This window comes from Rattus norvegicus, chromosome 1 (assembly GCF_036323735.1).
Source record: "Rattus norvegicus strain BN/NHsdMcwi chromosome 1, GRCr8, whole genome shotgun sequence".
Lineage (NCBI taxonomy): Eukaryota > Metazoa > Chordata > Mammalia > Rodentia > Muridae > Rattus > Rattus norvegicus.
The window spans coordinates 45,400,473-45,425,711 of NC_086019.1; the positions used below are offsets into that span (position 1 = coordinate 45,400,473).

The following is a 25,239-nucleotide window of genomic DNA, read 5'->3' on the forward strand; positions in this document are numbered from 1 at the left end:
ACATGGATAGATAGGTAGATAGATGGACAAATCAATCGATAGATGATAGAGAGGTGATAGATAGATAGATAGATAGATAGATAGATAGATAGATAGATCGACAGACAGAATAGATAAGCATGAGCTTTTGAGAGCCAGAAGAATACTATCATGCTTTTGATTTCAAATGTTCTCATGAACACGCTTCTACTAAAAGTTTGGTTGTCAGCCTGTGATACTATTGTAAGGTTGTTGATGCCTAGTGAGAACATTTAGATCACTGAATACACATATTTGAAGAGGATATTGGGGTCCTCCCCCCTCTGTCTTTGTTTCTTGGATGCTGTAACATGAGAAGATCTTTTCTATCCCTCTTATCATTATAGCCTATGTCATAACCAAATCAAAGTTGTAGCGCTAAAGGTCCAAGAACTAAAACCTCTGAAACTATGGGTGAAAATAAACCTTTTACCTTATAATTTCCTGAACCTCAGGTATTAGTCACAGTTGCAGAAAAATGACTAATGAAGGTGTCTTACACTGGTATCTCTAAAACTGGTAAGATAAAAACTTTGCTATGAGAAGTATTTTACATAGCAATGTATGGCCACAGATCCTCACTAAATCATCTCTCACTCTCACCATTGCTCTAATATTATTGTTAGGACTACTCTTCAGTATTGTGATGCTTCAGAATACTTTTGACCCAGATCCATGCAGCTAAGTGGTTCTTGCACATTTTAAGACTTGTCTCAAATAGAGTTCTCTGATAACTGTCTGAGATGATGCATTAGATGTAGGCTTCCATAAAACAAAACAAAACACCAAAGAAAACCCCAACAACACAGGAAGTGCCTTAAACAAAAGAAACTAACACAGTACTGAAGAATAACTTTTAATGGTCCAGGTACCGAGCAATCTTGTTCCTCATAAAAGCTTTCTTCATAGTCTGTAGATGACTATTTGAATTCCCCTTATGAATTCTTGTGGTCTTTCTTTGGTGATGATGATGATGGTGGTGGTGGTGGTGGTGGTGGTGGTGATGATGATGATGATGATGATTACTTCATTAATCTGATAAGTTATAAGCTTCCCTGCCCACCACAGGTGAGTATTTTTAGTTTACACCTCTGAGGAAACAGAGACGGGAAAGAAATGACAAATGAGATGGATTGCAGTATGTTCTTGCCTAGGGCTTCCTCTTCTCCAGGAAGAACTCTGGAACCAAAAGAGTCCTTCAGGGAGTTCCAAGTGACAGACAGAGCTACATGTTCATAAGCAGACACAATTCAGAACCTTCCTCAGGAAAGGGATAAAAATTAAATTATTGCTGTTCCTGGTGTCTGATAGATAATCCCTGTAAATTACCCATGACTGGCACTGCTTAGGTGACCAAGAAACTGAGACTAGATAGCCCAGGGACCTAGGGTAGAATTATATATATAATATATATTATATATATAATACATATATATATATATATCCCTAATGACATTCTGCTATACTCATAGATCTTGCTCAGCCATCTCCAGGAAAGCTTCTTCCTGCAGCAGATAATAATAAAGACAGAAGCCCTACAGTCAGAAAATATGCAGAAAGAGAGAGCGGAAGGGAGAGACAGACCTTGGAACACTCAGCCTAAATGGAATGCCTCCATCAAATCCCTCCCAGGGGAGAAGCAGAAAGAGTGGTACTATTGTGACCTTTTAGCAAGGAGTATTCACAGCAAATGGGGGAGCGAATGCTGTGCATAAAATGCTACAGTATCCCTTCCATCCTCATCCACTTGCTTTTACATAAGTTTGTCCCAAAGCATAAGATGTCTGTTTCAATTAAACCCTCTACAAAGTCATTAAGCACAGGCAAGAAGAAGAGAATGGACTATGAGGAGTACTCCGTAATCAAATGGATTTTGTTTTGTAGACTTAGCAACATAGATGAACTCTAACCTCAAAGTCCTCAATCTTGAACCCCCCTAGATATATTCTTGCTCTTTCTCGGGGTCATGCTCCTCAGTTATGGCTTGGTCCTGATAAGGAGACCTCATGGGGCTCAGAATTCAGGTATTAATATGCACTTACCTTTGATTAAGTTCTATTTGGAGACCTCCACCTTTTTCACTTTTGATGGTAGATTAGGTTCCTTGGGTTAAAATATTACTAAAATGAATAAATAGTCACAATGAACCTCTGCTTATCTCTCTTTTCAGTGAATAAATAATATTTAATAACTAAATCCTTTTCTTCCTCTTAAATTAAATTTGCATGTAACAGTGCATACCCTATGCCTTCAAATGACCTACTACTCTACCCCAACTGTATCATGGGTGAATATTTAAACAACTATACCCATACCTGCCAGAGGAAGTCCATCCAACACCTCATAAGTCCTCATTAACTAAGCAGCTGTCAAAAAAAGCCCTCATGAATTTTCATTAGCTCTTTTCTTTCAAGGGGCCCTTAGTTCTAACCATCTTTAGTTAAGCAATCTGGAAAGAGACTAAGGTGGAAAATTCTGGGTAGAAATGTATGGTGAAATAATTTCAGCAAGTAGAGTTAGAAGGAAGTACAAGAAACAAAATTGGACAGCAGACAAAGCTAGTTTAAAATGTAGTGGCAACTCAGGCCATAGACAGCCCCAAGAGCAGATCAATGAGAGTTAAAGGGTAGGGACTGCCTTAGTATGTCCATATCTGCCATGGACAGATTCTCCTTCAAGAGAGAAGAGATGTAATTTCAAAAGAATAGTTCCCTGAGTTATAGAACAATTCTTCTGAGAGAAACACTGTCCTTTAGCAGCCTCTATCATCAGCAGATGGGCCAGGGATGCCTGGATGCTAAAGACAGAATCTGGACAGATTATCATGAGATCCACTTTACCACAACTCACATTTAAAATTTCAGTGCAGCAGGATAAGTTTTTCTCTTGTTCTCCTGATCCACCCTTTTTTTCTACTGTATATCACATACAGCTGAACCAGGAGAGGTCTCCTTATGATATACATTCTTAAATTTCTATATTTTTCTTGACCCAATGTCTTAGTTAGAGCTTTACTGTTGTGAAGAGATACCATGACCAAGTCAACTCATATAGGACAACATTTTGTTGGGGCTGGCTTACAGGCTTAGAGGTTCAGTCCATTATCTTCAAGGTGGGAGCATGGCAGTGTCCAGGAAGACATGGGGCTAAAGGAGCTGAGAGTTCTACATCTTGTTCCAAAGGCAAAAAGGAGAAGGCTAGGATGAGGGTATTAAAACCTATGCCCACTGTGACACACCTTCCAACAAGGCCACAGCTAACAGTGCCAAGACCTGAGCCAAGGATATACAAACCATCATACCCAATTAATCATACTTTTAATTGTAGGCTCATTGGTGTGGTTGTTGTATTAAAGTCTTTTTGTCAAATTTTAAGCTGGCAAAGGGAGGATCAGTGACATATTTGTCCATTATCTTACCTCTTCTATATAAAGGAAAGCCTGGTATATGATAGTGCTTAGTGAATATTTATTTTAATTAATATTGCTTTGATGAGTTACTGTCTGGTATGTTGCTAACTGTAAAAGATGGCATCTGTCTATGGTTAACTCACCTCAGTAGCTATTATAAAGAATTGATTTCTATGAGGAAGCATAATGATTTCTTGTTGTGGAGTATTATATTTTTAGGCAAAATTCACAGCTTCTGGAAAGTTACACATAAAACTGTGGCAGAAGTGAGATAATGACCCACCTGTAGCACTGTCATGGTAACTGCTGAAATCAATGCTGTGTGAGATGCAAGCACCACAAGCTATATTTTAAGAGGATGCAAGGCAAACAGCCAGTCCTACCAACAGGAGCTCTCCTTCCTTGCTGAAGGGAATGTAAAGCAAGCCAGTACCATCGTTATGGAAAGACAACTGAGCAGTCTCTTCTAACCACACAATCCAGCATATAACACAGTCTGGCTAAGAAAGTCAAAATTGCATGACTACCCAAAAAGTCACACGAAACAGAGGTATGTAATGTAGAATTACTCAAACTAGCCAAAACTTACAAGCAAAAGGATATCCTTCAGCAGATGTGGATAATGAAGCCCCAATCCCTGCAAACAATTAAATATCAGCTTGCACTGGGAAGAGATGAGTTAGTTTTCTAGCCATGAATAAAAAGCAGGAAAGAAATTTGCATTCATACTGCTTTGTGAAAAGAAGAAGGCAATGTGAAGTGGGAATATATATTACATTTAAATATGGCATTCTATGGCAGGCAAAGAGCAGAAACTAAAAAGACAGGGGTCCAGGATATTTAAATCAGTGTGAATATTCTGACTGATGCTGTAAAAGTTTACATGTGTCATTAAATACTCAACTAAAACCACATAATGAGGAAAACCCAGTGGAAACAATCAGCTGTGAACTTAAGAACAGTCTGTCCGTGCAGGGGGGCCAATCCCATCACATCATCTCTGCTGGACGACGTTGGTAGTTGAGGAGCCATGGATGCATGAAGTCACAGACTGTAAGAAGAATCTCCATAGCTTTCACTCAGCACTGTCATGAGCACTAAAGCTCTCTGAAAATTAAGTCTTCATTTAAACAAAGAGATGATCTGCTGTTCTGTAGCTGTAAAAGAAGCACTTACTAAAGCTAGATCTACTTTTCTTCATGCAACTTGAATTTATGTTTTTGCCCCACGCTTGTTAACCATGCCGGTGTGCCTCGAAAGGCTCACACATCCACTCTAAATGTCTGCTGGGAGAGAAGCAATTCTTCATCTTATATATGCAAGATGGATCCTTACAACTGACACTTCCACAAAGGCTCACTGTTCGTCTCATAAAAAGGGAGACGATTCTGAGAGAACATTGACCCAGCCTGTCAATTCCATGCTCTGTCGCTGTGAATTAAAAGTGTACGTTAAGAGGTGAGTATAACATTTCCCAAAGCACTTGACCTGCCAAGTGCTTTGTTGTGGAAATTGTCATCTCAAAATCTGGTGAATATAAATCTGTATTGTAAAAGAGCTACCTCTCCAGGGGGAATCTCAAAAAGCAATAGACCATGTTCCACATACTATCCCACTCCCTCTACCACACTCTCAATGAAACACTTAGTATTTTCCAGCATTTATAAAATTGAACCCACTTTATTTTGATTCAACAAACGAGTGCATTGTGTGTTCTGTCCTGACTGGTGTTCTGAGTGCGTTACAATGTGAACATTTATTCTGGATATTTGATATCATAGGGTACCTGTTCTGCTTTGTTTTCTGTTGCCATTAGAAAACATTCTGACCAAAAACAACTTGGAGGAGATAGGGTTTATTTATTTCAGCTTACATGTTCAGTAATGGTCATCATGGAGGGAAGCCAGGGTAGGGGCTCAAGGTGGGAACTTGGGGCAGAAACTGTGGATGAAGGCTGCTAGAGGCTCACCCTTCAGCTTATGCTCAACTTTATTATGCAGTTCAAAATCCCCTGACTGTGGATGGCACCGCTCACAGTGCACTGGGCATTCCAAAATAAATTAGTGTTCAAAATGATGGACCACAGTCTTACCTACAGGCCATTCTGATCTAGACCCTTCTTTTTCCAGGTGACGCTAGGTTATGTCAGACTGACAGTGAAAAGTAACAGGGACACTCTACCTCTTGCCAGCTTGACTCACAAACACACCAGTATTGAACCATAACCTTTCCTTAGCATCTTATATTAATAGCATAGAATAAAATATAGCACAAATATTTAAAGTCCCCTGCTCTTTACAAAATTCTACCCAGCATCTTTTAAAACTTCAAAATCTTTTACCCGTGGATTTCTATAAAAAAAAACCATAAGACTTGGAGATTTTTTTATTTAAGAAAAATGATAAAAATTCTAAATAAATAAAATCAAAGCAAAAGCCACAAATCCAACTGTTTAAATCAAAGTCTCCAGCAAATAGTCCAATATCTAGGACTTACTCATAGCCTTTTAAGTCTCAAAAGGTTTAGACAGCCTCTGTAACTGTCTATGCCACCACACAGAACACATAGCTTATCTCTTAGACTCAGTACAGCTCTACTAAACCTTGCTGTCTTAGTTAGGGTTTTACTGCTGTGAACAGATACAATGAACAAAGCAAATTTTATAAGGATAACATTTAACTGGGGATGGCTTACAGGTTTAGAGGTTCAGTCCATTTTCATCAAGGCAGGAGCATGGCAGTACCCAGACAGGCATGATGCAGGTGGAGCTGAGAGTTCTACATTTGTTCTGAAGGCAAACAAGAGGAGACTGGCATCCTCAGACAGAAGAAAAATCTCAAAGCCCACACCCACAGTGGCACACTTCCTCCAAAAAAGCCATTCCTCCAAATAGAGCCACTCCCTGGGACAAGCTTATATAAATCACCACACTACCCTCTTTTTATAGGTGCCCCATGGTACCAGCAACTCTAACATCCTGGTTCTTCACTGCCATTGAGAACTTACATTTACCAATAGCATCTCCTGGCCTCTTTTCAGGCCTTTCTACTCTGCCACATGGTCTATGCCTCCACAACACTCTGTCTCTGTAACCCCATCAAACTTGCATTTCTCGTGTCTTCGAGACTACTGCCAGGTGGGAAGCTCTTATGCACTGCCAAGTTCTTGCTAATAGATTGAACGAATAGATGAAGCATTAGTCTCTCTGCTCACAGCTTTTGCATGCTGACCCTGGAGAAACAAGTTTCAGAAGATGTTACATAAATAACACTGGCCTCTTATTAATCACAATTGATCTTTCAGACCTAGTTGACAAGCATCCATTGTCCTAGCAAAGCACAGAGGGTTTCTCCTTTGTAGTTCTTGTTTCTTGTTTCTGAAGCTGAGCCTTCATCCCCAGAATTACCAGAAACCACAGATTCTTTATCCAAAAAATACCATATAAAAATTACCAGAAGAATCTTTGAGACCTTTTGAACATCCTTCTGAAATGTCACAAATCATACCTCCATTGTGAGCATTTCTCTCAACACTTTTATCTCAAAAGTCCCCACAGACCAGGGCATTGAATTCTGAGCACTCAATAGTTTTTCTAGATCAGAGTTCAAAACACTTCCTCAGGCCTCTCTGCAAAGCAGCTGATCAGATCCATCACAGGAGTAGCCTGTGGTTCCTGTGTCAATTTTCATGTTAGTTTGTATTTATGTTGCTGTCTTGAAACACTCTGTGCAGAAGCAGCTTTGGGAGAGAAAGGGTTTGTTTTGGCTTCTGCCTCCATATGACAGTCTATTACTGAAGATGATCAGGGAAGGAGCTTCAAGCAGGAACTAGAGAGAAAACTAGGTGATAGGCTGGGTTATGCTGTCAAATAAAAACTTACAAAGACAGGGCTGGAGAGATGGCTCAGCAGTTAAAAGCACTGACTGCTCTTCCAGAGGTCTTGTGTCAATTCTCTCCAACCACATGGTGGCTCACAACCATCTGTAATGGGATCTGATGTTCTCGTCTATTGTGTGGGAAGACAGCTACAGTGAACTCATATACATAAAGTAAAATAAAAAAGATAGATTTTACAATAAAAAAACTAACCAAAACAATACTCAGAGTAATATTGGGATGGTTTATCTTCAAGTCAACCATATCAACAAACTGTTGAACCTTTCTTCAAGAAACGCTCAACTTCAGAACCAACCAAAGTATCTCAGAGATGCCAAAAGACACATTAAATTTCCACTGACATCACAACTACAAAGATTATGATTTATTCACGTATTTTACTCTTGTATGATAGACTATGACCAAAGAACTCATAAATCGTGTTCACTGGAAAGTACAAGTAAAACTCTAGTTCACGGTAGAGAACTGATACGTGTGTTAAGAACTTTGTTCTCAAAACTGTGTTAGATATGGTTACATGTATGTAAACAAACAAAAGGAAGTAGTACAATTTCTGTATATGTTTAGCCTTAAAATGAAGAATAGTTTTCCAGACATTTTCATTTTCCTGATTTCTCTTTGTCCAACAGTATTCAATGATCTCCCTCTTTCCCTCTTAAATTGACATTTCAAGTCCTGAGTAATCTACCATTATTCCCATGTTTTAGTGAGTTTTACCTGTAGCCTTGTCATAAGGCGTGACATGTCCATATGTTCTTATTTTAACACATTCTCTTCAGGCATAAGCTAGTGTGTGCAAAGGTTTGTGCCTATAAGTGCTAAAAAGAAAACTCAGTTGGTAAATTGTCTACTGTGAAAGCAAGAATATGTAAGTCCAGATCCCCAACATTTACACAATAGTGAGTGTTCATATCTATAACCATAGTTCTGTGATGAGGGCAGAGATAAAGGGATCCTTGAGGGACACTGAGTAGCCAGTATTAAAAAATTGATGGTCTATAGGTAAAGTGAAAAACTCTGTCTCAAATTTTAAAAGGTGCAGCATTAACCAGGAAGAGCTCAAATATAGTAACACATATATTTTAAAATTAACTTGGAACATCAGAGTAGTATCTGAAAGCTATTACATATAACTGTCTTTTATTAAAATGCCAAGGTATCAAAATAATATCAGAGAAACGATTATCTGTATGTTTAACTATAGTGTCTGGGGTATATACCTGTGTGTGTTTGTGTTTGTAGATGTATGTGTGAGCGAGTATACACATGTGCATGTGTGGGAATATTTGTTTATGTGTGTTCATGTGTTTGCGTGTGTGTGTGTGTGTGTGTGTGTAAGACTGTAGAAAACTAGCACTAGAATTATAGTTTATGAGGTTTATACACAAAATTATCTAGGGTCATGAAATATACACAAGTTTACATATTTCTATGAGTACATACATAACACACACACAACATACACATGCACACACATTTGTGTGGCCCTTTACTAAATTTTCTGCTATACCAGCAATTGATGTGTAGCCATGACTGTGGCCTCAGTATGTAATACAGTCACAGAGAAACATTTAATGCTTCCTCAAAATTGCTAGTGGCATGGTTTGCCTTTCAAAAATGCATTGTGTATATATTTTTTTGTTCCATGTCATTAATGGATTGCTTGGCCTGTAAACTGCTCTCCTTATTTAATAAAAACTCCCACTCCAATGGAAATTACCTGACTTTGACAGATGACACACCAAATGAACTACCAGCCGTCGCTGCAGCTTACGTGAGTGTATGGAGCCATGATTCTCTGGTTCCTTTCACTGCAGCACACTAAGCTTAATCATTCCAAACTAAAAACAGATGGCACCATTTCTGAGGCTTTGGGCTCTTCTACCACTTCCTGCACCATGCATGCAACTTACTTTCAAATACATCCTTCTTTATAAATAAGAACCTGCAGTGAAGGTGTCCAGTAGCCTTTAAGTCACTGGGAGAACTGAACTCACTACACACATGCTGGGGGTGTGGACATGGGAAGGCTGGGTCTCTGTCACTTGCCCAATGTGGTTTCCAGGTTGAGCTTCTGTTTTTATGATCAGTAAAATGACCTGTTTTACAAGGGTTAACAATAGCCAGCCAACAAGTTAAAAAACGTTTATTTCTGAATGTAAAGAAATGACACGATAGCATTCAGGAAAATAATGGTGACTGATTTATTTAACCCTACATGAGAGAGCTTTAAAAATCATTGATTGTAGGTTATAGCAATGCCTTGGTTTGTGTGTCTGTAAATATAAATCACTTTCTCTTAATTAAAACTTTTGTCATTGACACGAAAAAAAAACTTTTGTCATGCTGAAAATTGATTGACTTGATAAAAATAACTTTATTGACATCCCAGCTCTTGAAGAAATTGATGCTGTTAATAGCATGATTGTGTGCAATACCATTACCACTTCAAGTGTGGAGACGTGTGGTTGTATAGAAGAACTAGCTCCCTTTATTAAGGTAAGCAGTTTGCTTCATGGTCCTAAACTTATTTGGTGTATAAACCTCATGGACTACCATGCTAGGGCTGGCTTTTCTACATGCTTACACACATGCATACACATAAATACATGCATGAATACATGGAAATGTACATACACATACACACATGCATCTATACATACATTTACAAATATATGCATACACATGTACAAATATACACATATTCATACATATGCACGTATACACAAATACATAGATGCATACACACATATACACACACAAATGCATGCATACACACATACATAGGTGTACGCATATACACAAATATATGCATATATACATGCACAAATTCATACACATACACACATATACACACTCACACAAACACACACAAATCTATACATACACACATGCAAATATACATGCACATACTCACACACATGCATTCATGCATGTCCACATGTACACACAAACAGGCATGTGTACTTATGTTCCCTCCCAGCACTGTTATTAAGCATACAATTTACCATTTTTAAGATAACATTTGGCTACCTCATTGGCACTTTTCAATACATGGCAATTATATGTAGTATCTTTCTGATATTCCTGTGATGTTGATAAAAATAATAAAAGTTAATTAAAACAAGGTAATTTCTTTCAAATCAGTAATATTCTTCCAATGTAAAAGTGGCCCAATAAGGGTTGAATGATCTTAGTTTTCTGGGAGTTAAAGATAAAGCTAACAAGAGTTTAATTTCCACCAAGCTGCCTGGCAGGTTGGGAAGATTCCAATCTCCCAGATCACCTTGGAGAACCAATTACTTAATATAGTGGTCCAGCACTTTAATTATGGAAAAAAAAAACCAAAGTTATTCTCATCTCAGAACATACAGATTATCAAAAACAAGTGGGAGGTTGAGGGGGTTTGTCTCAATCAGTAAAGTGTAAATGAAGACCTGAATTTAGAAATGCAGCATACATACAAAAACAAGGCATGGTCCACTCCTATAATGTCAGTGTTGGGGAGTGGAGACAGGAGGATCCTTGGAGTTCATTGGTCATCCAACCTAAGTGAACCAATGAGCTCAGGTTAAGTGAGAGATCCAAACCTGGTGAGTGTTCCAAACCTAAAAAGGAGATCTATTGAAGAAGATACCCCATGCTTGCCTCTGACCTCCACACTAATGCACACTTGTGCATGTACATGCACACATCCACACTCACAGGTACTTCACACACACAGATACACATGCACGCATGCACACACACACACACACACACACACAAAAAGACACACATATACAGTGGAGGGTGCCAATAACCCAGCTTCTGTGAGAAACAATTTGATAATTCCTCAAAATGCCAGGCATAGATTTAGCATATGACTTCGTCAATTCTCTCCTTGATGCTTAAGAGAAAGGGCAGCATGTGTACTCATAAAACATTATGTATAAAAATTCACAGTAGTGATATTTACAACATCCCACCTAGTGGGAAAAACAGTGTTCATAATCTAATAAATGAATAAACACAACATGTTACAGCATACAATAAAATAGAAATACATAGAAATATAACAAAAAAGTATGGATTCACTGATCGTCATGGACAAACTTTGGGAACATTTATGGAGAGAAGGACACAACCACAAAGGTATATTTGTTGGGTAATTACATGTATAGAGCATGTTCAGACTTCCTAGGTCCTATAGGAGCGAAAATTTGATTATATCTAAATACTTGTGACAGCAACTCTTTGGCCCCACTCAGCTAAGGGTGCCCTTTATTTTAGAAAGTCAGTACCACGCTAACTCATTTTCACACCTTTGCATATGCATTTTTGCAATAATCATACCTGACGAATGATGAAACTCTTGTTTTAGAAAGGTGAATGGCTAATGTCCCAGAGGTAGAAAAATGAAAGAACCTGAGTTTAGCCTCGAGTTCCTGTTTTCGAGATCAGGTCACCACTCTTCTGCATTAGGCTGTGGTCGTATGCACTGTATTAGTTGCTAAAAATAAGCACACGCGTCTGAAATTAGGACACTAATAAACTGCGACCAACTGAAGTGGAAGGGGAAAGATAATTCATCCTTCTCTAACCCTGCTAGGCAAAGAGGCAGGGCGTTTGCATCTTTCAGAAATGTCCCCTGTCAGCAAGATCCTAAGCATCAGGTATGTAGGACATTCTCATTGCAGCCTTCTCCAGTCTGCCTGTAGCACACTCCTGTACCAAACACCTATTTCAATGGTGTCAGCACTGGGATAAACCTGTTGAGCATGGAAACTCCACTGAGCCTGCCCAGAAATCAGCTCATGCACTAACCACCTCTACTCTACATGGTATTAAGGTGATAACCATTCTCCTGCAAATAGCCAGCATGGTCATCTTTTAAAGAGACAATGAAAAAGCTATACCGATTTACAAATCTTGTTTTCTGAACTAGGCACACAAAATGTACTTTGCCTACAGTTAGATTATTCTTACCTCGAGAGTGAGCGATGGATTTGTTTGGCTGTTTTTATTAAGATGTAACTACAAAGGAAGATTTGTGATGACTAGAAGTGTACAGCTACAGGTAGGCTCTTAGGTTTGATTTTAATTCCCTGAATATTAGAAAACTAAATCATTTCTTTGCCCCTCAGTCACAATCATCAACTGGTAATCGATGTCTGTGTGAGCATAGATTAGTATGAGAGAAATTGACACATTTAAAATGAAACATTTTGGTCTTGATAGACTGAAACAGACTAAATTTCCAGTTATTTATTCAGCTAGCACATTTAAAAATATAAACAGAGTTTATATCTTCAAACACAATAAAAGTACATTGCAAGGCTACATACATAGTGTAGACAAGAGGAGGGTATCCCTGCACGACTCATTCTGAACCTCTCCTAGAAAGCCACTGTGTGAGGTTCACACAGAGCTTCACCACTCAGAGCCTGCCTTGTGTTCTTACAAAATTCCATGCAAGCTGCGACATCTCTTGGTGTTCTGTTTCCTCCTTTATAGTCGAACTCTGTTCCCCTAGTTCATAATTCTAAGAAGCCTGCCAAGTCCCAAGTTTAAGTGAAGAATAATATTGAAAGTATTTATTCATTATTATATAGAAATCATATAGAATTTATATAAATAAATCACATTTGCTGTGATATTTTAATAATCAATTAAATGGTGAAAGAACACAACTGTTTTCTATTAATTAGATTTTATTCATGGTAATTATAAATATTTAAAATTATAGGCTACTTTTTCATTTTATTTTATGAAATTGTTATGTTTGGCCCTTAACCATTTTGTTGTATAGGACCTGAATCCATGGTTTGTTCTAATAAAATCTAAAACAATAAAACATAAAATATGACCATATGGATATGAGTGAGCAAAGAGGAAAAGACAGGTGGTGTGAACCTATTTTGTGAATAAATTTTCACAAATTTACATATGAGCAGCTTCCTCTTCATATTTACCAAAGAAAGGAGGAATTAGAAGTAGTAAGTAATAAAGTCCCTATTTTGGTTGAGATGACCACCACTACATTTGTGATAACAGAACAAAACTCCAAACTTCAGACACCCACAAGGGAATGTTAAAACCATGCAACTTTCCTTCCTTCCTAGGAGACCCAGCAGAAAAGTCACAGATAAAATGCCGTGTTGGTGTGTGTGTGTGTGCGTGTGTGTGTGTGTGTGTGTGCGTGTGCACGCGCACTAGTGCACGTGTGTGCACACATGTTTTTGTGTTTGTGTGTGTGTCCTTAAATTTTAGAATTGCTAATCAGGTCAAATCAGTTCATGTTAAATAAAGGTTTAAAAGTGTAAGTGTTTTTCAGAGTATGCAAAAATGTGGTTCTATTGGAGGCTGGAGTGATGATTCAGTATTTCAGAGTACTTGCTGCTCTTGCAGATTACCCATGTTCTCGGCATCCACGTGGTGGTATACAAGCATGTGTGACCTCCCATGTTGGCGTGTGTAATCTAAAGGCAATGAAGAGTATCTTAAAGAACTATCTCTATGGTCAGCTTCAATGTAGCAGCACACCCAGTGACCAGGCTAGGTGCACCACTCAAGTGTATGGATGTATTAACAGATAGTTAACTTTTGGTGATGGTACTCAAATACACAGACATGTATGCACACACATATAATGAAATAGTACTAAACCGTAATTTAAAAAATGTTTTGCCATTAAAAACCACACACAGGAATCATAATGTTATAGTCAGGTTTGATGGATAAAGAGAATTATTATATGAACTCATATATATGTAGAATTTAAAAGGTCAAATTCACAGGATCATAAAATCTAGAATTGGGATGTTGCTTGACAAGGGTATGGCAAAGCAGGAAATAAGGATTTATTATTCAACAGGGTCACACATTTCAAAACTACAGCTTGAAAAAGTTTTGAATATCTAATGTGCTTGTGGTGACCAGATGTAGAGGAATTTTAATGCAACAATATGGCTGCTCTGGCAAGGGATCACATCCAAAGATGATCTGGCGAGGATGCACGCACAACCTGGATTACAATATGATCTGCCTGGAATATGCACACACCCTTAGTACATACATTTAATCCCTAACAATGAAGGTAAGGTTAGTTTGTAGAAGGAAGCAGCCATGTTTGAAAGTGATATCTAATCAATGGGCAAATTGATAAATCAGAGAAAGGTTTGACAGAATGAGACAGACACAGAATATGCCAAACTCACAAGAGTGTAGGCCAATTTTTCAACCTACTTTAATAAGGGTTCAACCTCTCTCTCCTCAAGCCCACAACTCACTAGAGGGAGTAGAAATTTGATCTTAATGAAACATACATACTCACAAAGTATCGAAAGAGAAAGATATATTAATCGACTTGGCCAAGCTACTCTATGTACTATGTATATCAGTGCCATCACAAAGTATACCTTAAATATAGAGATTCAAGGAAAAGTAAGTTTAAAATTTAAAGGATAAATGGTAAGCAAAGACCTCATCGTCAACAGAATGCCAGCAATGTGCTGTAAAGGAAGAACTTGGTATGTAATTCCATTTAAGGATGAGACTCATTTAATAAGCTGTCTACATAAAGAAGCAATCTACAGGATAGAGCGAGAGCTCAAAGACCGTGCTTATCTGTTATGTGCAGACCCCGGATTTGATAGATCTAACACAGACAATAAAGAACAAAGAAAGAAAAAAGTTTTACACACACACAGGGAGGAGAACAGGGAGAGGGGGAGGGAGAGGGAGAATGAGAGGGAGAGGGAGAATGAGAGGGGGAGGGAGAGGGAGAGGGAGAATGAGAGGGGGAGGGAGAGGGAGAGTGAGAGGGAGAGGGAGAATGAGAGGGGGAGGGAGAGGGAGAGGGAGAATGAGAGGGGGAGGGAGAGGGAGAGGGGGAGGGAGAGGGAGAGGGAGAGGGAGAGCAATTGAGAGCAATCCTATGTCTCTCCACTGTTGTGAATGCAGCTTCAAATTAAACCCAGAAGACCTGACATCTCTATAGGATATGGAGATCATGACTGTGAAAACACAGCCTGAACCTTATGGCCAATTATCAAAATCAGAAAATGTAGTGTCTCTATATGATAAAATATAGTTTCAACTTCAATTTTTTAACTATTTTAAAATTTATTTCATACTCTAGATTTTATTCTCCTCCCTGTCCACCTTCTGACTGTTCCACATCTGATAACGCTTCACTGCGCCCTGTCTCCAGGAAGATGTCCCCACCCCACCCCCACCCCACAAAACATCTAAACTCCCTGAGGCCTCCAGTCTCTTGAGGGTTAGGTGCATTTTCTCTCACTGAACCCAGAGCCAGCAATCCTCTGCTGTATACGTGTTGGGGACTCATCTCAGCTGGTGTATGCTGCCTGGTTGTGATCTATGCTTGAGATCTTGGGGGTCCAGGTTGATTGAGGCTGCTGGTCTTCTTACAATATTGCCCACCTTCACAGGATCCTCCAGCTTTTCCCTAATTCAACCAGAGGGGTGAGTAGCTTCTGTTCATTGGTTGGGTGCAAATATCTGCATCTGACTCAGCTGCTTGTTGGGTCTTTCTGAGGGCAGTCACGATAGGTCCCTTTTTGTGAGTGCTCTATAGCCTCAGTAATGGTTTCAGGCCTTGGGGTCTCCCCTTGAGCTGGATCCCCCTTTGGGCTGTCAATGAACCTTTTTTCCTCAGGCTCCTCTCCATTTCCATCCCTGCAGTTCTTTCAGACAGAAACAATTATGATCAGAGTTTTGACTATGGGATAGCAACCCCCTCCCTCACTTGATGCCCTGTCTTTCTGCTGGAGGAGGGCTGTACTAGTTTCCTCCCCCCCCCACTGTAGGGTATTTCATCTAGGGTCCCCCCTTTTGAGTCCTGAGAGTTTCTCACCTCCCAGGTCTCTGGTACACTCTGGAGGGTCCTCCCAATCTTCTACCTCCTGAGGTCGCCTGCTTCTATTCTTTCTGCTGGCCCTTAGGGCTTCAGTCCTTTTCCCAAACTCAATACTAGATCATGTTCCCCTCTGTCCCCCACTTCCATCCCCTTCCCCTTCCCCATCCCTCCTTCCCTCACTCCTTGTAGCAACCATCCCAAGTGGGACTGAGTCGTTCTCACGTGGTTCCTTCAGCTTGTTGGCCTTTTTGAGTTCTGTGGACTGTATCTTGGGTATTCTGCACTTTTTTTTGACTAATGCTCACTTATCAGTGAGTACATACCATGAATGTCCTTTGGGTCAGAGTTGCCTCACTCAGGATGATATTTTCTAGTTCCATTTATTTGCTGCAAAACGCAGGATGACCTCATTCTTAATAGCTGAGTAGTATTCCATTGTGTAAATGAACATTCTCTGTATCCATTCTTCTGTCGTGGAACATCTGGGTTATTTCCAGCTTCACAAATAAGGCTGCTGTGAACATAGTGGGGCATGTGCCCCTTGGCATAGCGGGGCAACTTTTGGGTATATTCCCAAAAGTGGTATTGCTGTGTGTTCACGTAGATCTTTTTCCAAGTTTCTGAGGAACCTCCAAATTGATTTCCAGAGTGGTTGTACCAGTTTGCAATCCCACTAGCAATGGAGGAGTGTTCCTCTTTCTCCACATCCTTGACAACATGTGTTGTCACCTGAGGTTTTGATCTTAGTCATTCTGATTAGTGTAAGGTAGAATCTCAGGGTCAACTTGATTTGCATTGAGATTCCTCTGTTGTGAATTCTCAGTTTAGTTCTATACCTTATTTTTTTGATTGGGTCATTTGGTTTTGTGGTGGTTAGCTTCTTGAGTTCTTTATATATTTTGTATATTAGCTCTCTATTGGATGTGGAGTTCTTTTTCCCAATCTTTAGGTTGCTAATTGGACTTATTGACTATGTCCTTTGGCTTATAGAAGCTTTCCAGTTTTATGAGGTCCCATCTATCAATTTTTAGAGCATGAGCCATTGGATTCTGTTTGGAATTTTCCCCCTTGTGTCAATGAGTTCAAGGCTCTTTCCCACTTTCTTTTCTATTAGATTCGGTGTATCTGGTTTTATGTTGAGGTCCTTGATCCACTTGGACTTGAGCTTTGTGTAATGTGACAAATATGTGTCTATTTTCATTTTTCTACATACAGACAGACAGTTAGACCAGCACTATTTAGCAAACATGCTTTCTTTTTTCCATTATATATTTTTGGCTTCTTTATCAAAGATCAAGGGCGCGCAAGTAAGTGGTTTTATTTCTGGATCTTCAATTCTATTTCATTGATCAACCTGTCTGTCTCTGTACCAATACCATGCAGGGTTTTTTTTTGTCACTATTGCTCTGTAATAGAGTTTGAGATCAGGGATGGTGAATTCCCCCAGCCGTTCTTCTATTGTTAAGAATTGTTTTCGCTCTTCTGTGGGTTTTGCCTTTCCAGATGAATTTGAGTATTGCTTTCTCCATGTCATTGAAGAATTACGTTGGGATTTTGATGGGGACTGCATTGAATCTGTAGATTGCCTTTGGTAGAAGACCCAGTTTTGCTATGTTAATTCTGCCAATCCATGAGCATGGGAGATCTCTCCATTTTCTGAGATCTTCTTTAATTACTTTCTTGAGAGACTTGAAGTGATTGTCATACAGATCTTTCACTTATTTGGTTAGAGTTACCTCAAGAAATTTTATATTATTTTTGGCTATTGTGAAGGGAATCGTTTCCCTAATTTCTTTCTCAGCCTGTTTATCATTTGTATAAAGAAAGAGTACTGATTTATTTAAGTTAAATTTATATCTGGCCACTTTTCTGAAGTTGTTTATCAGCTGAAGAAGTTCTCTGATAGAGTTTTTGGGGTTCCTTGTGTATACTACCATATCATCTGCAAATAGTAATACCTTTATTTCTTCTTTGCCAATTTGTATCCCCTTGATCTCTTTTTCTTGTCTTATTGTTCTAGCTAGCATTTTGAGTACTATATTGAATAGATATGGGGAGAGTGAGCACCCTTGTCTTGTCCCCAATTTTAGTGGGATTGTGACATTTGTAATAATATAGAAGAACTAGGAAGGTTCATCCCCCTTATTTACATATGTGTTACTACGTTGAAGTTTATGCACTGTTGATTTTTGTTGCAACACAAAAGGCCAGAGTTGAAGTAATCTAGAGCTGGAAAGCTGTTCGGTATAGTATGGTACCCACTAGCCTCATGCAGTTCTTTAAATTTAAACTTAAATTAATTAGACACTCAGTCCCTCTTGAACTAGATACCATCCTTGTGTTGAATAGCAGTGTCAAACCCAGGAGTTGCACTATTGGACATAAGTACATAATGCACAGCCTCTGTTAGCAAATATATGAATTGCTTTGTCTTGTCACTAACATACGCTTTGTTATAGTAGACGAATTTATAGCATATGAAAATAGTTTATTTAATACCATAATCTAAGACATGTGAGGGTCAGTGGTATAGGAAAGGCCTTTGCTATAGACTTGAAGCTCCACCAAGTCAGATATGTCATTAAATTAAGCACTGGGTCTCTTTCACCAGCAATGCCTAGCGTAAAGTGATTTTTGGTTTTGTTTATTTATTTGTCTGATTTCTTAAGGTAAGATAACAGATAGTAGGCTGTCTTTGAACTCCCTATGTAGCAAAACCTTGATCTCCAACCTCTGCCTCTCAAATGCTAGAACTTCAGGCTTGCAGTATACCCTATTAGAGATACTGGAGATTAAACTCTGGATTTGTTTGGGTAAGGCAAGCACTTAACCAACAAAGCAACATCCACATTATCCCCTTAGTATTTTTATATTATATTTTCTAACATTTATTTATATATGAGCAGTTCCTGCCTAGGTGGAATAGCACATACTCAGCACAGACCAACTAAACTTTATCATACTGTAACTAAGGACGTTGAAACGTATGTATGAGTTACAATATAACTCATATAGAGCGAGTAGAAAGCAAATTAGATTAAAATGATAATACAAAATGTTGTTTTCTTAAAAAGAAGGAAGAGGACAAAGGGCTCTGAGGACTTTAACACCACCATTTAAAATGCATGGATGACAAGTTCACCTATTGAAACTGACTCCAAAAGACTCTATTTGGCAAAAGTTCCACATCCTCGCCAGCATCTGCTGTCACCTGAGTTTTTTATCTTAGTCATTCTGACTAATGTGAGGTGGAATCTCAGGGTTGTTTTGATTTGCATTTCCCTGATGACTAAGGATGTTGAACATTTCTTTAGGTGCTTCTCAGCCATTTGATATTCCTCAGTTGAGAATTCTTTGTTTAGCTCTGTACCCCATTTTTATGTGTTATTTGGCTCTCTGGAGTCTAACTTCTTGAGTTCTTTGTATATTTCAGGTATTAGCCCTCTATCAGGTGTAGGATTGGTAAAGATCTTTTCCCAATCTGTTGGTTGCTGTTTTGTCCTAATGACAGTGTCTTTTGCTTTACAAAAGCTTTGCGGTTTTATAAGGTACCATTTATCGATTCTTGATCTTAGAGCATGAGCCATTGGTGTTTTGTTCAGGAAATTTTCCCCAGTGTCCACAAGTTTGAGACTCTTCCCCACTTTTTCTTCTATTAGTTTGAGTGTATCTGGCTTGATGTGGAGGTCCCTGATCCACTTGGACTGAAGCTTGTACACCATGTACAGGTGATAAGAATGGATCAATTTGCATTCTTCTACATGCTGACCTCCAGTTGAACCAGCACCATTTGTTGAAAATGCTATCTTTCTTCCATTGGATGGTTTTAGCTCCTTTGTCAAAAACCAAGTGACCATAGGTGTGTGGGTTCATTTCTGGGTCTTCAATTCTGTTCCACTGATCTATCTGCCTGTCTCTGGCAAAAGTTCCTCACTAGTAGTCCTGCTAATTACAATAGATATATAGAACAGCCCTGTATAACTCAGTTTGACCTTTCCACAAATAGTCTTAATTACTGAAATTTTGCTTTATGAACAATGTCAACATGCCATTTATTCTGTCACTGTCCTGGAGATAAGTATGCAAATAAAGCTTCAGTCTTAGTTGAATGGTACCAAGTAATCAAGAAAACAATCTCTGACTGCCCTATTACACCCATATTATGAACACATTGCTCACATCTAATACATACAGTTCTGGTAGCACATTTCTTTCATAAAATAACATAGGCTCTATTTATGTTACCATCTGATTAGCTTTGTTTGTGCTTCAAGGTTGAAATGAATAGCATTAAGCAGCTCTGAATTTCTGATGGCATTAATATGAAAGGCACACTGTTTCTACATGTTACTGATAGAAACAAAGTATATATGTTTGGTGAGATAGCTATATTTTATCTGACATAAATTTTGTATAACATAAACTTGAATTAGAATATTCAAGGTACCTACCTAAACATAAACATTATTGTGTAAATATAGTGTATGTGTGTATGTGTTTAGAAATATATACATAAACATTACTGTGTAAATATTGTGTGTATGTGTTTAGAAATATATATATGTTACATATAATATATATATATATACATATATGCACTTGCAAAGCTTTTGAACAGAGGAACAAGTAATGTAAAATGCTATGGGTACCCATTGTAGTAATATGCATAAATTAAACTATCGTATTAATAAGTATACACTGTTATTCCTGGTTGTCAACTTGTCTACATCTGGAATGAACTAAAACCAAAATAGGAGAGCACACCTGTGGGGGATTTTTGCTTAAATTTAAGTAGGATTCTTGAGATAAGAATACATATCGCATTAAAGCAATGTAATCTTTTATGAATTACGCCTCAATTAAAAACAAAGTAGCCCCAAAATAAAAAGCAGCTCTGAAAAAAGAAATTATAACTTAAGATATCTTGAAAAGACAAGGAGAATATAGGTTCAAAAATTAAGATACATTGCTCTAAGGCTACCTAGGATTAGGCTGTAAAGAATTCTACCATTTCATGTTTACCACTAGTTACTAAATATAAATTTACAAGATGTTCATTTTTGTGTTCCTTTATCAAGAGAAAAAATCTACCTTCAAACTATGAGGGTAGTGGTGGGGAAGAGACTAGAAAACAAGATTCAAACAATCCCGTGCAAATATCAGTTTTCAAATGGAAGATCTCCCAACTGTATTAGAAGTTTCAATCGCTAAGATACTTTCCACTGAAAAGATTTTAAGTACACTTACATGGCACCAAGGGTCAGGCCTAATATAGGCCCGAGGACCAAGTCCTTGTTTTCTGGAAGAAAGACCTCAAAAGTCCCACTCCATTTCAGGTTACAATGTTTTTAAAGACTAATTTAATGAGGTTTTAATTTCCTTTGTATTTTTTCTCGTCTTCCAAGAAGGGTCATTTTACTGTTTTAGATTTACTTTTAAACTCACGGGCTACTTCAAATGTAGAAATGCAAAGTAAAGCCCAAGCTCATCTCATCGGTTTCGCTCTGAATGTGGATGACGGAAGGAACGACCTACCTGTTAGCATCCTGTTACTCGTAAACTGAAACACTGAAGAAACTCCGTTTTCTTTGCAAAAATCAAGATCTATCTAAGGTTTTCTGGCTGCCTGAGCACATGAGGTGAGCTGATGTCTTAGTTCAGAATGATCCGACTGTAGATTCAGTGTGTGTACTGCTGGCTGAGGGCGAGCGAGGGCTTCTACAGTTGTGTGTATGTCCTGCAGGCTCCCGTCAGTTACTGGACTCTCAGAACTGGTATTGTGACATCACAACAATGCTTTGCTTCAATTTTATAAACCTTTACAGTGCAATATGTGTTATTTTCCTGAGGCAAACCAAAGGTATATTTCTCAAGGGTCTGCTGCCTTCAGCAGCATTTGATGGAGGATTTTTTTATACATTTGCAACAGATAGAGATGAAGCAGATTGCAGTTTGTTTTTTGTTATTTTTTTTTAATTGTAAATCATGTACCAAGTTTCTGGTCAAGACTGTATAGGATAGGTTGAACGTGATTGCATCCTATTAGCTGATATGAGTGTGTTTCCTATGCATACATTGAAATAAAGTTCTAAACCATCAAAAAAAAAGTATACATATCTCTAATCTGGGCCATGTATTTTACTGGAAGCCTATATAATGGCATAAAAGAAAGGAAACATTTCCTCTTCGCCTGATTGATCTCAACTCACTAGAAAGTCCATTCCTTAACTGGCATTCGAGTCCACTTCTTCAGGATTCCAGTGTATACTGTAAACCAGCTGAGACATTTAGCTTTGTGGACTGAACAACTACTGGATTCTTGGATCTTCTGTATATAGGCAGCCATTGTTGGATTAGCTGGACCACAGCAAGTAAGTAATTTTAATAAATCCCTTTTCTGTATGCATTGAAAGATTTATTCTATAAGTTCTGTTACTCTACAGAACCCTGATTAATACACAAAAAAATACTTTTTAAAGGACTTGTTCTTGTTTGAGAACATTTCTACATAAAACGACAGAGCCTAAGGCAGAACGAATATACTCATCACAAGTTGCAGATTGAAATCAGAAGTTGAAATTTTTTCTTTAATTTTTCAACCCTTCATCCAACACATATTCAGCATGACTAAACCCTAAATTCTGTCATCTTGGATGTGAAACAAACTGAAACAATGTGAAGCTTTGGGTGGAATACCCACAATTCAAATGGAAAAACAATTAAAAAATGTCCCAATCAAAATTAACTACCTGACTAGACCAATGGTTTAAGTGAAATTCAGAAAGTGCAATGGGAATTGAAGGAAGACAGAAAATACAGGGTTCCTTTGCAGCTAGCACCATCACCATTGTAGACATAGATGTGAGCATGCCAGCTCCCTCTGATCAGTGCTCAATGATAACCTAGGAGACAGGGAAATAAATAACAACAGCAGCAGCAGCAGCAACAGAGATGGGCACACTGGACAGCATCTAAGTTCTTTTTAACTCATTCTCAAACTCTGAATTTATGTTGCACCAGCTTCAGGAAGTGATAAAAATCCGCGGGCTGATGGTAATAATCCTGAGCATAAAGATCCATCAGTGGTGGGACTTTACCCTGGCTACAGAGCCAAAGGGTAAGTTGTGACAGCAAAGACAAGTTCTTGTTTCCTGGCCTAAAAATAACAAAACTGAAAAGCAAAATGATGGCCTCCAATGTCCTCAGCTATTTCTCCTTCTATTAAACAGCTCCTCAATTCTGGGCTACCCAGAGCAGCCCAGTGGTTGGTGAAGCTGAAGCAGATACTGCTAGGTATCTGTTGGCCTGAAGGAATTGAGACACTCCTATCCTGCACAAGGATCATGTCATTCAAGAAGGAGAGCAACTGGGGCTCCTTTTGAGAAAAGTTCAAGGAAGGTAGGCAGACCTTAGTTCCCTCCTTTCTCAGTTTTTGTACATTTGAACTTGAATTTTTTTAGAAGTGTAATTTTTTTTATTAACTTGAGTGTTTCTTATTTACATTTCGAGTGTTATTCCCTTTCCCGGTTTCCGGGCAAACATCCCCCTAATCCCTCCCCCTCCCCTTCTTTATGGGTGTTCCCCTCCCCATCCTCCCTCCATTGCCGCCCTCCCCCCAACAATCATGTTCACTGGGGGTTCAGTCTTTTTTTTTTTTTTTTATTAACTTGAGTATTTCTTATATACATTTCGAGTGTTATTCCCTTTCCCGGTTTCCGGGCAAACATCCCCCTCCCCCCTCCCCTTCCTTATGGGTGTTCCCCTCCCAACCCTCCCCCCATTGCCGCCCTCCCCCCATAGACTAGTTCACTGGGGGTTCAGTCTTAGCAGGACCCAGGGCTTCCCCTTCCACTGATGCTCTTACTAGGATATTCATTGCTACCTATGGGGTCAGAGTCCAGGGTCAGTCCATGTATAGTCTTTAGGTAGTGGCTTAGTCCCTGGAAGCTCTGGTTGCTTGGCATTGTTGTACTTTTGGGGTCTCGAGCCCCTTCAAGCTCTTCCGGTTCTTTCTCTGATTCCTTCAATAGGGGACCTATTCTCAGTTCAGTGGTTTGCTGCTGGCATTCGCCTCTATATTTGCTGTATTCTGGCTGTGTCTCTCAGGAGCGATCTACATCCGGCTCCTGTCGGTCTGCACTTCTTTGCTTCATCCATCTTGTCTAATTGGGTGGCTGTATATGTATGGGCCACATGTGGGGCAGGCTCTGAATGGGTGTTCCTTCAGTCTCTGTTTTAATCTTTGCCTCTCCCTTCCCTGCCAAGAGTATTCTTTTTCCTCATTTAAAGAAGGAGTGAAGCATTCACATTTTGATCATCCGTCTTGAGTTTCGTTTGTTCTAGGGATCTAGGGTAATTCAAGCATTTGGGCTAATAGCCACTTATCAATGAGTGCATACCCTGTATGTCTTTCTGTGATTGGGTTAGCTCACTCAGGATGATATTTTCCAGTTCCAACCATTTGCCTACGAATTTCATAAACTCGTTGTTTTTGATAGCTGAGTAATATTCCATTGTGTAGATGTACCACATTTTCTGTATCCATTCCTCTGTTGAAGGGCATCTGGGTTCTTTCCATTTTCTGGCTATTATAAATAAGGCTGCGATGAACATAGTGGAGCACGTGTCTCTTTTATATGTTGAGGCATCTTTTGGGTATATGCCCAAGAGAGGTATAGCTGGATCCTCAGGCAGTTCAATGTCCAATTTTCTGAGGAACCTCCAGACTGATTTCCAGAATGGTTTTACCAGTCTGCAATCCCACCAACAATGGAGGAGTGTTCCTCTTTCTCCACATCCTCGCCAGCATCTGCTGTCACCTGAGTTTTTGATCTTAGCCAATCGCACTGGTGTGAGGTGAAATCTCAGGGTTGTTTTGATTTGCATTTCCCTTATGACTAAAGATGTTGAACATTTCTTTAGGTGTTTCTCAGCCATTCGGCATTCCTCAGCTGTGAATTCTTTGTTTAGCTCTGAACCCCATTTTTTAATAGGGTTATTTGTTTCCCTGCGGTCTAACTTCTTGAGTTCTTTGTATATTTTGGAAATAAGG

The 25,239-nt window shown here is 38.9% G+C and overlaps 1 long non-coding RNA gene across 3 annotated transcripts; it reads right to left on the bottom strand.

The window, feature by feature from the left end:
- Nucleotides 1–858: 858 nt before the first annotated feature.
- Nucleotides 859–23,567, bottom strand: LOC102546790 (uncharacterized). 3 transcript variants are annotated; one of them, XR_010062865.1, is made up of 6 exons: nucleotides 21,723–23,567; nucleotides 7,308–7,433; nucleotides 6,434–6,658; nucleotides 6,122–6,215; nucleotides 2,061–2,138; nucleotides 859–1,109 (listed from the first exon to the last, which is right to left on the bottom strand). It is a non-coding gene; the product is annotated as an uncharacterized LOC102546790 (long non-coding RNA). The 3 variants fall into 3 exon arrangements; XR_010062864.1 differs by lacking the exon at nucleotides 7,308–7,433 and having other exon boundaries at nucleotides 21,723–23,561; XR_349972.5 differs by lacking the exons at nucleotides 6,122–6,215; nucleotides 6,434–6,658; nucleotides 7,308–7,433 and having other exon boundaries at nucleotides 21,723–21,973.
- Between the last annotated feature and the right edge of the window lie 1,672 nt (nucleotides 23,568–25,239).